Source organism: Sorex fumeus, unplaced genomic scaffold (genome assembly GCF_029834395.1).
Source record: "Sorex fumeus unplaced genomic scaffold, SorFum_2.1 ptg000033l, whole genome shotgun sequence".
Taxonomy (NCBI): domain Eukaryota; kingdom Metazoa; phylum Chordata; class Mammalia; order Eulipotyphla; family Soricidae; genus Sorex; species Sorex fumeus.
The window spans coordinates 15,726,166-15,736,486 of NW_026606090.1; positions in this window are offsets into that span (position 1 = coordinate 15,726,166).

Genomic DNA, 10,321 nt, shown 5'->3' on the forward strand with positions numbered 1-10,321 from the left:
ACATACATATCAATCACATGATACACAATTTCACACTTAGACATTTAGCCAAAAGAAAATGAAAAATATGTCCAAGAAAAGGCTTATACACAAACTTTTATTACAGCATTCTTTGTAAAAGCAAATACTAAAAGCAAAACAAACCTTTATCAAGAGTTGAATGAATAAACCGTGGCAAAATAGAATATTTCTCAGATTAAATAGGAAAAAAACTATTTATACACTCAGCAACACAGATGAACTTCAGAATAATTATAGTGAGTGAGAGGATCCATACAAAAAGATTACATATTCTATTATTTCAGTGCATAAAATTCTAAAACATATTTCTGGTTCCCATGATTCTTCATATTGCTTTCTTGATTTCTATGTTATTGATTTCTCCTCTAATTTTCTTGTTTCCTTCCTTGTTCTACTTTTGGATTCATTTGTGTCCCTTTCTCCAGGTGTTTACAATGTTTACAATGTCTACAGTGATTTGAGCTTTTCTTTCCTAATGTAGGTCTGTACTGTTGTGAATTTTTCCCTTAGTGAAGCTCTTGCTACACTTAACTATCTTTTAGGCTCCTGGATCTGTGCAAGGCATATATATGGTCAAGCATGGTAAGATCTGTGAAATGTAACTAATTCTGAGTATTTTTCAGTTTTTAATATATTTCATTTTATTATAAACTACAAGGGCAGAGCCTAGCAAGCTCCCCATGGCGTATTTGATATGCCAAAACCAGTAACGACAGCAGGCCTCATTCTCCTGACCCTGAAAGAGCCTCCAATTATTGGTAAAAGATGAGTAAGAAGAGGCTGCTAAAATCTCAGAGCTGGAAGGAATGGCGACGTTACTGGCTCCCGCTCAAGTAAATTGACGAACAACAGGAGGACGATGATACAGTGATTGTAAACTTATATAATTCAAAATTTGTGAAATTTAGTAACTGCTTATAAAATTTTATTGTTGGCTCTCAGATGCCAATATAAACTGACTCCAAAAAATCACTGTCTTCATTTCAGTCCTGAGAGTTCTCAGGCTCAGAAATTCTCAATTTCACATCTCCCAAAATAATTGCTACATTTGACATTGGTAGAAAGTGTGATTGCTTTTATTTTCCAGCTGGCTAACAAGTTAATTTTTTATCAGCAGTTTTATTGAGGTACTGGTATTTACAACACTAGTAATCATACTTTCCATGCGTACACCACTTCAATACCACCTAGTCACCAAAGAGAGCCTGGCTCCAAGCACCAATGTCTCAAGGACCCCACAACTCCACCCCAGGTAAGATCAGTTCTATAAACAGATTCTTTCATTCTAATTCCTTTCTCCATTTATGGTTCTCATACTATGGTTCATTTCTTATCCCACATATGAGAGATCTTTTTTAAATTTATTGTGGAGGTGATAAAACCTATAACATATAGATGAATAGAACTAATATCCTAAAATTCACAAAACTGTAAATCAATGGTGAGTTGATACAGTAAATTTTTTTCAAAAACTGTGTATCTTTCTTTTTATAAGTATACAAATTTTTAATTAATAAATCTGTGCTAATAAATTTCTTTTTTCTTTTTTATTTCATTCATAAGGTTGTTCACAATAATTGATTACATTCAATATCTCACACCAATCCCGCCACCATTACACCTTCCCACCACCGTTATTTCAGATTTTCCCACCACCGTTCAAGCCTGCCTGCCAGGGGCAGATGCTAGATAATTTATTTTCTATTGCTTATTATGAATATCACGAGAGGTCACACAGCCATGAAAGCATCCACGCACTTCTGGAATTCTAAAATTGTAAATGGTTGAGTTCCAGAGACATCTCTTTAGGGAGCTAATCCATTTTGAGATTCATTTGTGAGTCTCTGGATCAAGGTCGTTGATGCACTGAGATGATGCTAGGAGGTAGATTCTGGGCATGACAGCCAGGACCCCAAGCAGGCAGGGAGACAGGAAGGGTCGACCCTTATCTGCTGCTGCCTTGTGGCCTGGAGTGTTTTTTTTTAATCAGTGAAACACCATGAGGTACAGTAGTTGACCTTACAAGTTTTTGTGCTTGGGTCTCAGTTATATAATAATCGAGTACCCATCACTCCACCAGTGCCCATTTTCCACCACCACGGATCCCAGTAACCCCCCCACCCTACCCATCCCCCACATCCCATCCAGCATCTGTGGCAGGGCATTCGCTTTTGATCTCTCTCTCATTTTGGTTGCTGAGATTTGCAAAAGATGCATTGAGTGGCAAACATGTTCAGTCTATAGTCTACTTTCAGCATGCACCTCCCATCCTGGGAGGATCCTCCCAACACCCTTTACTTGGTGTTCCCTTCTCTGTTGAGCTGTCCTTACATGTGCGGCTGGCCTTCAAGCCATGGAGTAAACCTCCCGTAACTTATCTAGACTATTCTTGATGTTAGTCTTCTATTTTTGTAACTTTATGTTCCTCAGATGAATGCAATCTTTCTATGTCTGTTTCTCTCTTTCTAACTCATTTCACTTAGCATGATACTTTCCATGTAGTACCATTTGTATGTATTTCATGACTTCGTCTTTTCTAACAGCTGCATAGTACTCCATTGTATAGATGTACCAAAGTTTCTTTAACCAGTCATCTATTCTCGGGCACTCGGGTTTTTTCCAGATTTGGGCTATTGTCAACAGTGCAGCAATGAACATGGAGGTGCAGATGTCATTTCAGCTATACTTTTTTGCCTCTCTGGGATATATTCCCAGGAGTGATATTGCTGGGTCAAATGGGATCTCAATTTCTAATTTTTGGAGAATCATCCATACTGTTTTCCAAAAGGGCTGAACCAGTCAGCATTCCCACCAGCAGTGAAGAGGAGTACCTTTCTCGCCACATCCGCACCAACACCAGTTGCCCCTATTCTTTTGGATGTGGGCCAGTCTCTGTGGTGCGAGGTGACATCTCATTGTTGTTTTGATCTGCATCTCCCTGATGATTAGTGATGTAGAACATTTTCTCATGTAACCTTTAGCCATTCAAATTTCTTCTTTGAGAAAGTTTCTGTTTATTTTATTACCCCATTTTTTTGGATGGGGTTGGATGTTTTCTTCTTGTGGAGTTCAGCCAGTGCTTTGTATATCCTTGATATCAACCCCTTATCAGATGGTTATTGGGTGAATATCCTTTCCCATTCTGTAGATTGTCTTTGTAATCTGGTGACTATATCTTTTGAGGTGCAGAAGCTTCTTAATCTAAGATAGTCCCATTTGTTTATCTCTCTTTCCACTTGACTGGTCAGGAGAGTTTTGTCTGTCAAGATACCATTAGCCTCAATATCGTGTAGGGTTTTTGCCGACCTTATCTTTGATGTATCTTACGGATTTTGGCCTGATGTTGAGATCTTTAATCCATTTTGACTGACTTTTGTGCATGGTATTAGGTCGAGATCTAAGCCCATTTTTTTGCATGTTGTTGTTCAGTTTTGCCAGCACTATTTGTTGAGGAGGCTTTCCTTGCTCCACTTCACATTTCTTACTCCCTTACCAAAGATTAGATGTTCATACATTTGGGGTTGTGTGTACGGATATTTCACCCTGTTCCATTGGTCTACGGACCTGCCTTTGTTCCAGTACCATACTGTTTTAGTTATTACTGCTTTGTAGTAGAGTTTGAGGTTGGGGAGGGTAATGCCTCCCCACGTCTTTTTCCCAAGAATTGCTTTAATTATTCATGGGCGTTTGTTGTTCCATATGAATTTCAGGAGTGCTTGATCGATTTCTTTGAAGAATTTAATGGGTATCCTTATAGGGACCGCATTGAATCTATATAATGCTTTGGGGAGTATTGCCATTTTGACAATGTTAATTCTTCCTATCCATGAGAAGGGGATATCTTTCCATTTCCTCCTGTCCTCTTTTATTTCATGGAGTAGCGTTTTATAGTTTTCATTGTAGACGTCCTTTAACTCTTTAGTTAAGCTGATTCTGAGGTATTTGATTTTCTCAAGCACAATTGTGAACAGGATTTTTTTTTCCTGTCACTTTCTTCTGTCTCATTATTTGTGTATAGGAAGGCCATGGATTTGGGGGCATTAATTTTATAGCCTGCAACTTTACTGTACAAGTCTGTTGTTTCTAGGAGTTTCCTGGTAGATGATTTAGAGTTTGTGGGATATAGTGTCATATCATCTTGAATAGTGAGAGCTTGATTTCTTCCTTTCCTATTTGGATGCCTTTAGTGTCTTTTTCTTGCCTAATCACTATTTCAAGTACTTCCAGTACTATATTGAACAGAAGTGGTGATAGTGGGCATCCTTGTCTTGTCCCTAAATCTTAGAGGGAAGGCCGTTAGTTTTTCCCCATTGAGGATAATGCTTGCCATGGGTTTGTCATAGATGGATTTGACTATCTTGAGGAAAGTTTCTTCAAAACCCATTTTGGTGAGAGTTTTCATCATAAACGGGTGCTGTATCTTGTCAAATGCTTTCTCTGCGCCTATTGATATGATCATATGGTTTCTATCTTTACTTTTGTTTATCTGTCACTGTCACTGTCCTCCCATTGTTCATCGATTTGCTCGACCGGGCCCAATAATATCTCCATTGGAGATTTTGTTGTTACTGTGTTTGGCATATTGAATACATCACGGGTGGCTTGCCAGGCTCTGCCGTGTGGGCGAGATACTCTCGGTAGCTTGCCGGGCTCTCCGAGAGGGGTGGAGGAATCGAACTCGGGTCGGCCATGTTGGCTGCGTGCAAGGCAAATGCCCTACCGCTGTGCTATCGCTCCAGCCCCACTTTTGTTTATGATGGATTATGTTGATTGATTTCCAAATGTGAAACCATCCTTGCGTCCCCGGGATGAATCCCACTTAGTTGTGGTGTATGATCTTTTTGGTGAATAGTTGGATTCTGTTTGCTAATATTTTGTTGAGGATCTTCGCATCCGTGTTCATCGGGGATATTGGCCTATAGTTTTCTTTGTTGATGGTGTCTTTGTTTGCTTTTGATATTAGGGAAATGTGTGCCTCACACAAAGACATCTAGAAACAAATCAAACACCTGGAAATTAAACAACTCAATGTTGAACAATGAGTGGGTCAGGAAGGAAGTCAAAGATGAAATCAAAAGATATCTGGAAACAAATGAGAATGAAGACATGAGCTACCAGAACCTATGGGATGCAGCTAAAGCTGTGCTAAGAGGAAAATTTATAGCATTGCAAGCATTCCTAAGGAAAGAAGAAAGGGTCTACATAGATAACCTAACCACACAGCTCAAGATCTTAGAAAAAGACCAACAAAAGGAACCCAAAATTGGCCTAAGAAAAGAAATAATAAAACTTAGAGCAGAAATTAACGACATGTAAACCAAAAAAAACCATCCAAAAGATCAATGAAACCAAGAGCTGGTTCTTTGAGAAAATAAATACGATTGATAAACCACTAGCAAGACTCACAAAGAAAGAGAGAGAGAACCCTAATAAACTGAAACAGAAGTGAAAACTGGGACATCACAACAGAAACCAATGAAATTCAAAAGATCGTCAGAGACTACTTTGGGAGTCTGTATGACACGAAACAAGAGAACCTAGAAGAAATGGATAAATTCCTAGATTTCTATAATCTCCCAAGATTGAACCAAGAAGACTTGGGATACCTGAATAAAACCATTCATATCAAGGAAATTGAAGCGGTAATCAGAAGTCTTCCCAAAAACAAAAGCCCAGTCCCAAACGGATTCACTAGTAAATTCTTTCAAACATTAAAAGACCTTTTGCCAGTTCTCCCCAAGCTTTTCCAGGAAAGTGGCCTGGAATCTTAATCCCTGATTCCGAGTACCTGGGTTTTTCTTCTGGAAGCATGTGGCCACCAGGAGTTCATCTGGACTGGGTGGAGAGGGGACACCCACTCCATTTGAGGTGCCCCGTGGAATTGGCTTGGTACAGATTCAGAGAGATCTCCGGTGAGCTGCTGTCTTCCGGGATTCACTGCTGAGTCCTATGCTAATACATTTTAAATTTTACATGAAATAGACAAAAACGTAAGGAGTGAAGAGAATTAAGAAGATTGTAAGGGGAAAATCTGAATAAGTCTATGAAAGTATAAGTGTGTTTTATCCTAAGAAAAGGAATATTGTATTTATATTAGAAAATATATTATAGATACTACTTAAATATTTGCGTTAAGTATAAGATTGCAATAAAAATCTCTATGAATTAAAAAAAAGGAACAAAACACCTGAACAAATATAATAGAGCATTTAATATAAATGAAATACTAATTCATTATTGAAAGTGTGTAAAAATCTCTTAGCAAGCTAGAGTAAACAAGTCGTTCTTAATCTAGTAGAGGGCAGCCATGAGCACCATGAGTGAATGCCATACTCAATGGCAAAGTGCTGAGAAGTTTATCCTGTCTTTGAAAGAAGCTCCTTTTTAATGATTTTGCAAAACTGATTTCAAGAATATGAATTCTTTAGCTGTTGTCTTTCCCTAATAATTCCTTCACATTTGAATGAAAACCTGGCTGAAAGGAGTATTTGTGACACTTCCCTCCCCTCCTTTTGGGCATTGTGGTTTTCAATGATACTGATACTGAATGATACTTTCCGTGATACTTTCAATGATACTCTCAACAGATACTGAAAGGTTATTTGGGTATATCCCTTTACCTACTTTAACACCCAGTTCTTGTCCAGAGTGATCATTTACAACTATTATTATCATACTAGTCCCTTCTCTATCTTACCTACCCTCTGCCCCATACCCATTTGTAGATTCCAACCATTGACCAGTTCTCCTCAGCCCTGTTTTCGCTGGCCTTGAATATGTGTGTATGTGAATACACAAATGAATGCAGTCATTCTATATCTGTCTCTCTCCTCCTGACTCATTTCACTCAGCATGATACTCTCGATATCCATCCATTTAGAGGCAAATTTCATGACTTAATTTTTCCTAACAGCTGCATAGTATTCCATTGTGTAGAAGTGCCATAATTTCTTTTTTTTTTCTTTTTGGGTCACACTTGGCAATGCACAGGGGTCACTCCTGGCTCTGCACTCAGAAATTACTCCTAGCGGTGCTCGGGGGACCATATGGGATGCTGGGAATCGAACCCAGGTCAATCGCGTGCAAGGCAAACGTCCTACCCGCTTTGCTATCATTCCAGCCTCATGCCATAGTTTCTTTATCCATTCATCTGTTCTCAGGCACTCAGGTTGTTTCAGATTCTGGCTATGGTGAATAGTGTTGCAATGGACATAGGAGCGCAGATGGTATTTCTGCTGTGTTTTGGGGCCCCCAGGCTATATGTCCGGAAGTGGTATTGCTGGGTCAAATGGGAATTCAATTTCTAGTTTTTTGAGGGATGTCCATTCATCATTTCATTTCATCATCCTGTTATTCGTCGATTGCCTCGAGCAGGCCCCAGTAACGTCTCTTTCATCCTAGCCCTGAGATTATATTCAAGGCTCTTTAGGAGAATGAGACCCATCATTGTTACTGGTATTTGGCATATTTGGTATGCCACGGGGAGTTTGCCAGACTCTGCCCTGTGGGCAGGCTACATTCGATAGCCTGCAAGTTTGTCCAAAGTAGGAATGAGACAATAAGATGTCATAAAAAAAAGTTCTGATAAGATGTCATCGCGCGGCCGCATTTGCGGCCGCGCAGTTCCAGGATCTGGATTTTATAGTCCAAGTAGGCTTGGAGGTCTCGGCCCCGGAACCCGCGTGGCTTTGTCCCTCTGCCAGTACCTTCATGTATGCGGAGAGTGGTCTCAGCATGGTGGTGGCTGGTCTTGGAGGTCTTCGGCTGCCGGAGCCCTGGTCAGGGCGGGGAGGAAAGCTCAACCCGCTCCCCTCCAAGGGGCCCCGGGAAGGAACACCCAGGCGCGGGGGCAGAAGACTGCACTGTTCTCGTCCGGGATCTGGATTTTATTGTCTCTGAGTCTTGGCCGCTGATGGGATTACACGGTGCCAGGGGGCCAGGTGGTGGGTGTGACCCCCGCCTACTGGAATTTGGAGGATCTGGGTGGAAGATGCTCGACTCCAATCCGAGTAGGCTTGGAGGTCTCGGCCCCGGAACCCGCGTGGCTTTGTCCCTCTGCCAGTACCTTCAGGTGTGCGGAGAGTGGTCTCAGCATGGTGGTGGCTGGTCCATTATTATTTTCCAAAATTTTCCAAAAACACTGGACCAGTCGACATTCCCACCAGCAATGAACTAGAATCCCTTTCTCCCCGAATCCATGAAAGCACTGATATTCTTGTTCTTTTGGATATGTGCCAGTCTCTGTGGTGTGAGATATATCATTGTTGTTTGATTTGCATCTCTCTGAGACTAGTGATGAAGAGCATTTTTTTCATGTGCCTTTTGGGCATTCGAATTTCTTCTTTATTTTTTATAGGAGTACTGCTATTTATTCACCCACTGATTAGCTGATTGAATTGGGCATGAAGTCCACCTTAATTTTTTTTATTTTTTTCTCTTTTTATATTTATTTATTGAATCACTGTGGGAAAAGTTACTAAGCTTTCAGGTTTAAGTCTCGGTCATACAATGATTAAACACCTTTCCCTTCACCAGTACTCATTTTTCACCACCAAGAACCCCAGTATATCCCCCCTCCCACCCTTTCAAATGCCTGTGAGGCAGATGATTTCTACTTAACTCTTCTCTACATTGATTACATTCATTATTTTGACAAAAGATGCACCATTATTGTTTATAATTCCTCCCCCAAACATCAGAATTGCTGAAAAGGCATTGTGAAATATTTTGTTTTCTATAGCTGGTTATGAGAATCATATAATGTCACACGGCCACGATTTTGGATTTCTGCAAAGAGCCAGATAATTACGAGATTGGTTTCTGTGTGTCTGGTGTTATGGCAGTGCCAGAGAGCTACCTGTGGGGAGTTAACTCATGACCTCGGTAGGGCATGGAGGACGTGCTGGTACCGCCTCTCTTCTCATGAGACTGCAGTTGCCCTGTCACCGCCAGCTCATACCTGGCTTTCCTATAAGCTCTGAGGCGGCGGCCACCCTGCTGTGGGGGGGTGGGGGAAGCAGAAGGGAGCAACACCCTTTCCCTCCAGGGGAGGCATGGCGCCATAGTTTAACACATGGTCCATTCACTTTTCTTCTGCAAGCTGCTGGGCTCTGGACTAAGTCCTTCTGCCTCTGGAGCCATGGCCGTGCCAGAGAGCCACTTGTGGGGGGCAACTCATGACGTCGGTAGGGCGTGAAGGACGAGCCAGTACTGTCCCCCTTCCCATGAGACTGCAGTTGCCCCTTCACCGCCGGTTCATACCTGGCTTTCCAATAAGCTCTGAGGTGGCGGCTACCTTGCTGCCAGGGGGGAAAAAGGCAGAAAGGAGCAACACCCTTTCCCTCCCGGGAAGGCATGGCACCGTAGTTTAACGTATGGTCCATTCACTTTTCTGCCGCTAGCTGCCGGGTTCTGGGTTAAGTCCTTTTGCCTCTGTAGCGATGGCCATGACAGACAGCCATTTGTGGGGGATAACTCGTGACCTCAGTAGGGCGTGAAGGACGAGCCGGTACTGCCCTCCTTCCCATGAGACTGCAGTTGCCCCGTCACCGCCAGCTCAAACCTGGCTTTCCAATAAGCTCGGAGGCAGCGGCCACCTTTTATGCAGTCCAGATGCATTTCTGACAAAAGCCACTGGGTTTCAAGATTTGTTTCTGAGTCTCTGGTATCATGGCTATTAATCAGCTTGATCAGGAACCAGAGAGGCTGTTGGTAGGCGGCGACTTGGGGTCTCGTTGGGATGGGGAGAAAGAGTCGGCTCCACCTCCATGTGGTGAGGTGCCATATGTCTCATCACTGCAGGTCCAGTGGCCTCTGGAGGATGGTGGTCACTGGGCCGTCAGGGGGAACAGGCCAAGGCACAAAACCTATTCCCACCTGGAGTGGCCCAGCACCAGTAACCTACTGCAGGAACAGGACGCATTTCTACCAAAGCCTTTGGGTTCCGAGATTCGTTTCTGAGACTCTGGGATCATGGCCATTAAGAAGTTCCATCAGGAACCAGAGAGGCCATGCCTCCAATTATATAGCTAAGCCGGAGGTGTTTTGTGGGTGTGTCTCCCACATACCTAACTTTTGGCCGTTTACTTTCTTGGTAAATTTTACCCCAAGTTTTTGGAGTCTGGCCAAAGACACAGCAGCAATTTTGGGGTATTTGAAAGTCTGACGTTGCCATCAGGCTGCTGATGCACTCACCTCACAGGTACAGATTGACCTGCTGGCGGCACCATACCCCCCGAATTTCTTCTTTTAGGAAGTTTCTGTTCGGGGCTGGAGTGATAGCACAGCGGGTAGGGCATTT